Below are 12,008 nucleotides of genomic sequence, written 5' to 3' on the forward strand. Positions count from 1 at the left end.
GTAAATCCCGTTGAACTCACTAGGACTTACATCAGAGTAGGCATGGACAAGTTTGCACTGACAATGGTAAAAAATTGTACCAGCCCTGTGAGCCAAGGCTGTTTATTAATGAAGTCCAGTTCCTGGCCAAGTCCATAGTACACTCTAATAGATTTAATAGAGGATCAAATATTTATGGCAATGTCACCTGATAGAGATAATCTTTGCTCCTTTTGTTTGATAGAATGCTCAGTGTTACCAGCTTAACATCAAACTGGGAATGCACGTAACGCTTTTTCTTATTTAAACATATTGAAGACATATGCTAGAGCTCCTTGGCATTATAAAAGCTTGTTTCCCCCATTTTAAATGCATTGGGCTAATAAAGATATCACCTCATTATTTCCTAAGTAATTTCCAACCAAACTAGTTTTCTTTAAAGAAATTGAGCCCAAAGCTGAAAACAAACTTAGTGTCCCAATCACAAATATTCACAGGAACATATAAGGAAGTGGCCTTATACAGAGTCAGACCATTGGTCCATCTAGTTCAATATGGTCTACACTGACTGGCAGTGGTTTTCCAGGGTTTCAGGAAGGAAATCTCTACCAGGCCTGCCTGGAGATGCTGGGGGTTGAACTTGGGACATTCTGCATGCAAGGCAGATGTTCTACCACTCAGCTACAGCACTTCTCCATTCAATTAGCTTACCATTTTTATATAAAGCTCTAGAGTATTCAAAGCATTTCATATAACCTCATACAAGGGGAATAAAGAATCTGTGACCATCCCAATGATGTTGGCCTCCAGCTCCCATCAGCCGCAGCTAGTATCAACGATGGTCAGGGACAATGAATGTTGAGTCCAACAACATCTGGAGGTCCATAGGTTCCCTATCCCTGCCATACGTCCCTGTAAGGTAGGTCAGTATGATTATATTATCCCGATTGTACATGGTGTGCTGGGGGTAGGGGTGGGGGATAAATTCAATTCAGTTTCCATTTATAGGCGAATCGCCCTAATTCACACTTCAGCTATCCTTTGAAATGTGCCCTTCTCCAAATTTTGCAATGCCATTCTCCAACCAAGTAATGTGTACAAGAATGCCTATGCTAAGGTAAAGCGTGCATAAAAAGCATTAACAGAATAGTAGTTTCCAAAGTGTGTGAAGTACTAGTTCCCCTCTATTTGGCACTGGCTAGGCCTCATCTTGAGTATCCCGTTCTGCATCCCGTTCTGAACACAGGAAGGATGCAGGCAAAACAGGTTCAGAGGAGGACAACGGGGATGATCAGAGGACTGGAAACAAAGCCCTCTGAGGAGAGACTGGAAAGAACTGGGCATGTTTAGCCTTGAGAAGACTGAGAGGAGATAATGATAGCACTCTTCAAGTACTTGAAAGGTTGTCCCATAGAGGAGGGCCGGGTTCTCTTCTCGAATGGCTCAGTGCAGGACACGGAACAATGGACTCAAGTTGCAGGAAGCCAGATTTCAGCTGAACATCGGGAAAAACTTCTTAACTGTGAGAGCAGTAAGACAATGGCACCAATGACCTAGGGAGGTGGTGGGCTCTCCAACACTGGAGGCATTCAAGAAGCAGGTAGACAGCCACCTGTTGGGTATGCTTTAAGTAGGATTCCTTCACTGAGCAGAGGGTTGGACTTGATGGCTTTATAGACCCCTTCTAACTCTACTATTCTATGATTATATGAAATGTCATCAACCAGGGCGACCAAGGCTGTTTCAGTGCCATGACTGGGCCTAAAGCCAGACTAAAATGGATCCAGATATTCAGTCTCCTGCAAGCATGCCTGAAGTTGGATTGCCACTGCTTTCTTGAGCATCTTGCCCAAAAAAGAGATATTTGCTACTGGACAATTGTTATTTAACACTTCTACTTAACCAGCAGTGCTTGGAAAGTTCATTTTAAAAAAGGAACAAAATAGTTCGGTTCATGTTTATCCAAATGAACGCAGCCGCTTGGGAAAGGCGGGCTGGATCTGCCATTGGGAGCGTGGCAGGTCAGAGCAGGGCACCACTCGGGGGTTCTACTCATTCTAAAGGGGCTTCCGCAGGAGAACTTTGCCCTGAAGTACTTTTTATCCCACTCATATCCTGTCATTTCTGCAAAGGAGCTCAAGGCTGTGGTTGTGGTCCTCCCACAATGTTATCCTCACAACAGCCCTGTGAGGTTTGCCCTCTGTAAAGCCGGAGGAGGGAGAAAAAGCCGGAGGAGGAGGCAGCAGCAGCATCTCCTGAAGGATGGGACAAGGCTGCAGAGGTGCACGCTGCAAGATGAGGACCTGTAGCCCGAACACAAGATACTAGCCAACAGGATATCAATGGAGCAGGCCAACTCGCTGGTGGAGAGGAAGAGCATAGGCCCTGGCTGGCTGCAACAACCCCAGGCTCTGGTTCCAAGCGTTCAGCAAAGAACTCAGTAAATTCATGTGCGGCAGAAAACATCCAGCATTCAAGATAGTTCCCATGGTTATAAAATGTGATTCCTAAGTGCCATCTTTGGGATCCCCTGGGAACCTACTTTTTTGGTGAGACTTTGGGGAGATTTGTGTTTGTTTGGGCCCTGGGTGACAGCCAGGGTGGATGGGCGGAGTCTTGCGTGGGACCCAGGAGGTTGAGAAACGTTGAGTGGGGAAGTGTGAAGGAACTTGTGTGGGTATTTATTATTATGTGTGTATGTTTTGTATTATGGTTTTATTGTGCATTTTTTAAATAATATGTACTTGTTTTACTTTTCTGTACACCGCTTAGAGATCTTTTTATATATTAAGCAGTATAGAAATAGTCTAAATAAATAAATACATGCACTTTTGCTGTTAAAGGCACAAGAGTGCTGTTCTCCCCACACACTCTCTCTCTCTAAATTATGCAAAGAACTCAAGTAAAGAGTAAAAAGAAAAGAAAACACACATTTGGGCAAATTGATAATATATTTTTAACTTAAAACATATTTAAAATGAGCATCTGTAATTGTATGCATGTAATGGTTAGAAAGTTGGACTAGGACCTGAAAGACCAGGGTTCAATTCTACGCCCTTTTAAATGAACACAGTGGGGCTTACATCTAAGTAAAAGACATAGGATTATGTTAGTTGCTGCAGCTAAATCATACCTCCTCCTTGGTATAGTTAACCTTTGCATATGTGAGCTACTATGAAGAAAATAGCAAATATTATGTTCAGGAATATTACATTTTATTTAAGCTATGCCTGGTTTACTCCCTGGTACACAGAAGGAACCTCCCTGGCCTGGAACAGTGTATTCAAGTATCGTGAACAACAGTCATTGGCTAAGGATCTCTAGAGTTTCTTTTTTAATAAATAAAACCCATTCTGTGAACAGCAAGCTCCTATTGCTCAGAGAAAAAGATATGGCAGCTGAGGAAAAACAAGAAGCCAAAATGTTAAAATATGGTCTTTCACATGAATAAAAAAAATAACCAATGAATAAATATGAGAAGTTCTAAATATTGTAGCAGGAAGTTCCACAAGTTTCTCCAATATTCCTCTAGTGCAGGCACTTAGACATTCACACAAAAACATTTGGATTTTATAAAAGCAGGGATTTGCTTAATTCAAAATTCCTTCTTTTGACCAACTACATCTCCTTTTGATCAACTACATCTACACAGGTTCCACCTCCCCATTCAAAGTGAATTTGGGCTGGAAGTGTGCTAACTGAATTACCAATGCCAGGATGTCTGTGTTATCAACTGCTCTCCTACTCTCTTCTCCCCCAGCGCCCATCACAAAAGAAACAGTCCCAGGCTCAGAAAGAAAATAAATGTTTGATACTCTTTAAAGCACTGCTAAGCTTTTTGTGTTGATTAAAATAATTATAAGAAGTTCTTGCTGTTATTCCTAATGAAAGTTAATTATCTTGTATGAGTCCATATCTAATTTTCAGATACTTTAAATACAGTGCATTGCAAAAGAAAGTAGACCCCTGACCAATGCTCTCATATTACTGAATTACAAATGGTACGTTGTAATTTCGTTCTGTATGATATTTTATATTGAAACACTGAAAGTCAAAATCAGTTATTGTAAGGTGACATTGGTTTTATGTTGGGAAATGTTTGTAAGAAACATAAAAAAGAAGTATAAAAAACACATCGCTTGCATAAGTATTCAACCCCCAGACATTAATATTTGGTAGAGCCTACTTTGGCTGCAATAACAGCTTGTAAGTCTTTTGGGGTAGGTATGTACCAGCTTTGCCCAGTGTCAGAGGGATTTTGGCCCATTCTTCTTGACAGATACTCTCCAGGTCATTCAAGTTGGTTGGATGTCACTTGTGGACCGCAGTTTTCAAAGAGTGCCATAGATTCTCAATGGGAGTGAGATCAGGACTTTGACTGGGCCTCTGTAGGGCATTCACCTTTTTGTTCTTGAGCCACTCCAGTGTTGCTTTGGCCTTGTGCTTGGGATCATTGTCCTGATGAAAAGTGAATTTCCTTCCAAGCTTCAGTTTTTTAGTGGGCTGAAGCAAGTTCTCTTGCAGTATTTCCCTGTATGTTGCTCCATCCATTCTTCCTTCGATTTTAACAAGATGCCCAGTCCCTGCTGATGAGAAGCATCCCCACGGCATGATGCTGCCACCACCATACTTCACTGTAGGGATGGTGTGTCTTGAGGCATGAGCAGTGTTAGGTTTGCACTACACAGAGCGCTTTGAGTTTTGGCCAGAAAGCTCTATCTTGGTCTCATCTGACCACAAAACCTTTTCCCACATTGCAGCTGGGGCACTCTCATGCTTTCTGGCAAACTCCAGACATGCTTTCAGATGGTACTTTTTGAGTAACGGCTTCTTTCTTGCCATCCTCCCATTCAGGCCAGTGTTATGCAAAGCTCTTGATATGGTTGACTGGTGCACCATTACTCCACTCCCAGTCACTGAACTCTGTAGCTCCTTCACAGTGATTGTTGGCTTCTCTGTGGCTTCTCTCACAAGTCTCCTTCTTGAACAAGAGTGCTGAGTTTTGAGGGACAGCCTTTTCTTGGCAGTGCCTGGGTGGTGTGATGCAGCTTCCACATCCTGATTATTGACCCAACTGTGCTCACTGGGATATCCAAACACTTGCATATTATTTTGTACCCTTTTCCTAATCTATGCATTTGTATTACATTATCTCTCACTTCTGTAGAATGCTCATTGGTCTTCATTTTCCTTCAGATCCACAGCCTGACCAATGGTCCATCAACAGTGGGGTTTTTATCCTAACGATGTGACAGCAACTTTAACGGTTCACAGGTGAAGGCCAATGGTAAGGTAATTGTGTTCTCAATAGGGCAATTTATTTCATCTGTGTAAACTAGGAGCTTCCACAGCATAGCGGCTGAATACTTATCCAAACAGCATGTTTCAGTTTTTTGTTTCTTACCAATATTTCCCAACACAAAACCAGTGTCATCTTACAATAATTGATTCTGAGTTTCAGTGTTGCAAAATAAAATATTATACAGAACAAAATTACAATGTACCATTTGTAATTCAGTAATATGAGAGCATTGGTCAAGGGTCTAAGTACTTTTGCAAGGCACTGTAAATAAAAATAAATTTTAAAAGGTCCAGCCCAGCCCAGTTCATTCTCCCTTCCACCCTGACAATAAAAGGTCCAGTCAAGGTCCAGCTCATGAAGTAACCAGATTCCCCCCACCCCCATAATGCCAGCGAAACATTTTTAGGGGCAGTTTGCAACCAAGAATCTCATCTACCTTCCCTCCCCCCTCATAAAATAGGGTATAATCTGGCCAATGAAGAAACCAGATTCCACCCCCACCCCATCCCATGCCAGCCAAACATGCTTTTGGGATAGTTTACCACCTCTCACTGAAATGTCTCTATATATTACAGTGATGAACCCAGAGATTTAACAATAAATTCACAGAAAAATATTGCTGATTTCAAAGACTGGTAGGCTAGCTAGCCACAGAAAAGAAAAAAGAATTGTGCTTGCTGCTGCTTTAACTTGGTTCTTGCAAAAGGAGAGAAGAATATCTCAACTTCAGACAAGAGCAAGAGCTTGCAAATGCATGCATCTGACTGGCTCAGATTGAAATGCATGCCTCTGTGGTTGGGGAGGCTCTTCATAGTCCTGCGCTATTGCTATGGAACTTTCAATGCATTTCAGAGGGATTCCTGATTGGTTAGAGTTTATTCCAAGGTAAATAAAATCAAAATGGAGGGTCAGAAAGATCACCTGCCCTCTCTAAGCCACTCCTAGTGGAATTCATTATTTTAAAACTTTTTTTTGTAACCCCTGAAGACAGGGGTGGAACCATAAGGATGATTGTCAGGAGATGGACAGAAACAAGTCTGGAGTATCTCTAAATGTGATGTAATGTATTGAATATGAATGTAAGGAACAGAGAAGGGACTGGCTTATAGCTTTGGAGGGGGAATTCGGGAATTGGAGTGGGCAGTGCCCCATGTGCACTTAGTGAGGGGCCACCACTGGAATGATGTATCCCAGAGAGTTTATAACCTCTGGGTATGACACAGGAGTAGAGAAAATGGAAATGGACTACCTTCAAATCGATCCCGACTTGTAGCTACCCTATAAATAGGGATTTCATGGTAAGCGGTATTCAGAGGGGGTTTCCCATTGCCTCCCTCTGAGGCTAGTCCTCCCCAGCTGGCTAGGGCCTGCTCAGCTTGCCACAGCTGCACAAGCCAGATCCTTCCTTGTCCGCAACTGCCAGCTGGGGGGGCAACTGGGCTCCTTGGGACTATGCAGCTTGCCCACGGCTACACAAGTGGCAGGGTACGTAACCCCTGAGCCACTCCCTGTGGGGGTGATCTTTAGCTGGCCCTTGACACCCAGGAGACACCAGCGGGGATTTGAACTCACAGACTGTGGACTCCCAGCCAGGCTCTCCTCCCCACTGTGCTATACCAGCTACTTGTGCTCCACGTAGTGATATCATATGTATTTTATTTAGATATAGAATCATTCATTCATTCATTCATTAGAAAGTGTATATGCCACTTTCACTTCTGGGAGAAAAAACAAAGCAGTTCACATTATAAAATACTCAGTAAAAATGTAAGTGGGGGTGATCTTTAGCTGGCCCTTGACACCCAGGAGACATGAGTGGGGATTTGAACTCACAGACTGTGGACTCCCAGCCAGGCTCTCCTCCCCACTGTGAAGTGGCTGTTTATGCGGCAGGTGAGAGATGGGGTTGAATGCCTATATTGTTTTGTTATGTTTTGCTTTCTCTGCTGGAGGGTGGACATATTTATGACAGGCTGTATGTGTTCTGACTATTGCAGACATCTTCTTGCAACTGTTGATGATTTCTGATTTAAATTTGTATATGATTTCACTGTATGTGTACATATGTATATGACTGTTGGAAACTGCTCTGTTTTTTAAGGAATAATGGTATACAAATATTTTTACAAATACAAAAATAATGAGAAATTGAAATGGACAGATTTGCCTATCCTTAGCTGAGGCTTAAGAAAACAGCACTTGCTCAAGGGCACGTAGAATGTTCATGGCTGGGGTTGAGATTTGGACTGCTAGTCCAACACACTACAGCTCACAGTAATATCTGTGCATAGATTACACACAGTGAGCACAATTCTACAAAAGTTACTCACTTTTTAAGCCCCACTGAAATCAATGGGACTTTAAATTGCTTAATGTTTGCTGGATCATGTAGAGTGTTTACACCCTATTTGAAACAGAGTTATGCACATATATCACAAATGCATTGTAGTTTCTAATTCCCTAGAACTGCAGATTCTAACTACAGTGGCTGTGGTATATAATTGTATTACTGTGAATAACATTCAGAATGGCTCCCAAAGTTTCCCCAGGGTGTTATCTTTTTAAAAGAACCAGAGGAAGGCACAATTTTACTAGTGACGCATCCATTCTTGTTTTCTTGTCCAGGAACACTCTTAATCTTTGTTGTACCCAATTAACTACAGGCAATGTGCTAGACTTGGTCCTTCTAGGTCATTAACGCTAATCTGGTCTGGTCTGGCTAGCAGCAGTTTTGTCGGTATCTACCCTCACAGCTAAGAATTTTCCAGTTTGTAAAATCTCAGTGACTGGTCATCATGATGAAAGCACAGCAAGTTTGAGAGGATTCTCCAGCATTCTCAATGGGCTGCTTAATCTGTGCACAGTTCTGTCCTTTGAGGAAGTCAGTCCCACATGGGTAAAAGATAATGGAGGGGATTTCACTACCATTGCCCAGACTGCAATGCTTGCCTTTTTGAAAAGGATACGCATCCCATGCTGTCTGGCAGTCACTTCTCACATGGAAACTAAATGTACTTGGCTAAAAACTAATCTTTGCTCTGGCTGTAAGGAAAACTTTAACTCGAGGAGAAAAGTTCACTCCTCAGCTTATGCCAACTGATTTCCCAACTGGCAGGTCCAGTCCAAGAGGGACTGCTAGTGATGGTGCCAAGGAGTATTTGTCAAAGGGATGAGGGTATTCCTTTGCAAAGAGTGCATTATAATGAGCTCACTCAGTGCCCATCCAGACAGGGTGGTGGTGGTTGCAGATACGTTCTCCAACATGTAATCGATGCAATAACAGTGCAGTAGTGGTGGATTTATACTGGACCATCTGCCCATCATTCCACTTTATTAGTTGTTCTGTCATGTTTCCCCAACATTATTGCTGTCTGGAGGGGCACTCTCGCACTATTGAGCAGCAAAAGCAGGGCCAAAAAAAAAGAAACTGGAACATTTGAGGTATACCAAGTTACATGATTTAAACCAGGAATATACAGGGCATGTACTGATTGGAAACAAAGCAGCATGTCTGCACTGAAACGTTTGCAGGCACAAAGAGTATCAAAAGTGGGATCATGTATAACCAGCCCAATACCATCATGAGCACAAATCATCATGAAAGTGCAATGAAAGGCACATCTGGAAGTGTCCTTAGAACGAAGTCCTGCTAAGTTTGATCTTGCTTCCTCCCAAGTGAACATAAAACTGCGCCTGAAGGCCAAACTGGATTTTCTTTTTTTAGTTTTCAAATATTTCTTTATTGATTTCAGATAGGAAACAGTAAATAAAAAGTCATACATGAATAGGTGGATGCTGGTGGCTCCAATGTTAGTGGAGCAGTGAACCCACTCTGGGTTTTAGGCCAAACTTTCAAGGAGCTGTCCAAGGTGCTCAGCTCCTTGCAAGTTTGGCCTAAAATCTGGAGCGGATTCATTGCCCCACTGACATCGGAGCCACCAATTTCCACTGACGTGAACATAAGCAAGTCAAACACAGTGGAATAAGAGGAGAGGTCCTCTTGTGGATAAGGAATTGGTTAAGAAGCAGAAAGCAGAGAGTAGGAATAAACGGACAGTTCTCCCAATGGAGGGCTGTAGAAAGTGGAGTCCCTCAAGGATCGGTATTGGGACCTGTACTTTTCAACTTGTTCATTAATGACCTAGAATTAGGACTGAGCAGTGAAGTGGCCAAGTTTGCTGACGACACTTAATTGTTCAGGGTTGTTAAAACAAAAAGGGATTGTGAAGAGCTCCAAAAAGATCTCTCCAAACTGAGTGAATGGGCGGAAAAATGGCAAATGCAATTCAATATAAACAAGTGTAAAATTATGCATATTGGAGCAAAAAATCTTAATTTCACATATACGCTCATGGGGTCTGAACTGGCGGTGACCGACCAGGAGAGAGACCTCGGGGTTGTAGTGGACAGCACGATGAAAATGTCGACCCAGTGTGCGGCAGCTGTGAAAAAGGCAAATTCCATGCTAGCGATAATTAGGAAAGGTATTGAAAATAAAACAGCTGATATCATAATGCCGTTGTATAAATCTATGGTGCGGCTGCATTTGGAATACTGTGTACAGTTCTGGTCGCCTCATCTCAAAAAGGATATTATAGAGTTGGAAAAGGTTCAGAAGAGGGCAACCAGAATGATCAAGGGGATGGAGCGACTCCCTTACGAGGAAAGGTTGCAGCATTTGGGGCTTTTTAGTTTAGAGAAAAGGCGGGTCAGAGGAGACATGATAGAAGTGTATAAAATTATGCATGGCATTGAGAAAGTGGATAGAGAAAAGTTCTTCTCCCTCTCTCGTAATACTAGAACTCGTGGACATTCAAAGAAGCTGAATGTTGGAAGATTCAGGACAGACAAAAGGAAGTACTTCTTTACTCAGCGCATAGTTAAACTATGGAATTTGCTCCCACAAGATGCAGTAATGGCCACCAGCTTGGACGGCTTTAAAAGAAGATTAGACAAATTCATGGAGGACAGGGCTATCAATGGCTACTAGCCGTTATGGCTGTGCTGTGCCACCCTAGTCAGAGGCAGCATGCTTCTGAAAACCAGTTGCCGGAAGCCTCAGGAGGGGAGAGTGTTCTTGCACTCGGGTCCTGCTTGCAGGCTTCCCCCAGGCACCTGGTTGGCCACTGTGAGAACAGGATGCTGGACTAGATGGGCCACTGGCCTGATCCAGCAGGCTCTTCTTATGTTCTTATGTTCTTATGTTCTTACAGCTGAGGCCTGTGTGATGATATAGGATTTCCCCCACAAGGTCCAAGAACAATACAACAGCAAATGATAAATTCTCCCACATTTACCCTTTATCATCACCAAGGGCCAAACTAGATGTGACATGATAAATCTGTCAACAGGAACTGTCAACGGTACCCCCCGCCACCCACACTTGAATCAAGACCTCAGTGCTCTGGAAGGATTCTTAATTCTTCCCCAAACCTCCTCCCCCCATGCTGATTAAAATTCCCCACAAAGGTGCTCCTTGCTTCATGGGACAAAACCATACAGGAAACCATATGATACCTGTCTGTTTTGCCCCATGGGACAAAGCTTCAAGGAGGGATTTTAATCAGAAAAAAATGGTACTGATGAAAGGATTATCCTTCCTTCCTGAACTGGGAGCCCTGCACCTCCTTCGAACAGATCTGCTGCGTCATGACTAGTTTGGTCCTGGTCAAACTCTATGAATTTATCCCTGTATCTTTCAGTTTTTCATTACATCTGAAAATCTCCATTGTAATGCTTCATTATTTTATATTTACAGAAAATACATATAATTTGGGTGATTACCTGGGTTGTGGCCAGTGAGCAGTTTCTTGGCTGATCCAAACAACTCCTGTTTCTCCTAGGGCACATCCACACTATACATTTAAGCACTCTTGTGCCACTTTAACAGTCATGGCCTCCCCCAAAGAATCCTGGGAACTGTAGTTTGTTAAGGGTGCTGGGAATTGTAGCTCTGTGACAAGCTAACTAGGACCCTAGGAACGTAGGAAGCTGCCTTATACTGAGTCAGACAATTGGACCATCTAGGTCAGTGTTGCTTACACTGGCTGGCAGTGTCTCTCCAGGGTTTCAGGCAAGAGTCTCTAGGAGATGCCGGGAATAGACCCTGGGACCTTCTGCATGCAAGGCAGATGCTCTATCGCTGAGCTACAGTAATTCCCCACTACAGTTCCCTGTAAACTGTGGGGGAAGTCATGACTGTCAAAGTGACATGAGTGCTTTAAATGCATGGTGTGGGTGTGGCCCTAGATTCTTGCACAAGCCTTTGAGTGTTTACAGCCTTGTTGTTGTTACATGCCTTCTAGTCGATTACGACTTATGGTGACCCTATGAATCAGTGGCCTCCAATAGCATCTGTTATTAACTGTTCAGATCTTGTAAGTTCAGGTCTGTGGCTTCCTTTATGGAATCAAACCATCTCTTGTTTGGTCTTCCTCTTTTTCTACTCCCTTCTGTTTTTCCCTATGCTGGGGAAAAAAAGTTTTATGTAAATGACTTGTTTACCAATGTCCCTGCCTGACATGCAAAGTTGCAGGTGAAAGGCACTTCCTCACACAACAAAACCTAGTCAGCTGAGGACAAGAAGCAGCTAGCAGAATGCTTGTTGTTGTTATATTTATATCCCACCCTTCCTCCCAGCAGGAGCCCAGGGCGGCTGTCACTCCCCATACCCCTGGAATGAAGTTAGTTAGACCCTAAGCTGAATGAGAAGCATTTGTGACTTTCT

This window comes from Rhineura floridana, chromosome 7 (genome assembly GCF_030035675.1).
Source record: "Rhineura floridana isolate rRhiFlo1 chromosome 7, rRhiFlo1.hap2, whole genome shotgun sequence".
Classification (NCBI taxonomy): domain Eukaryota; kingdom Metazoa; phylum Chordata; class Lepidosauria; order Squamata; family Rhineuridae; genus Rhineura; species Rhineura floridana.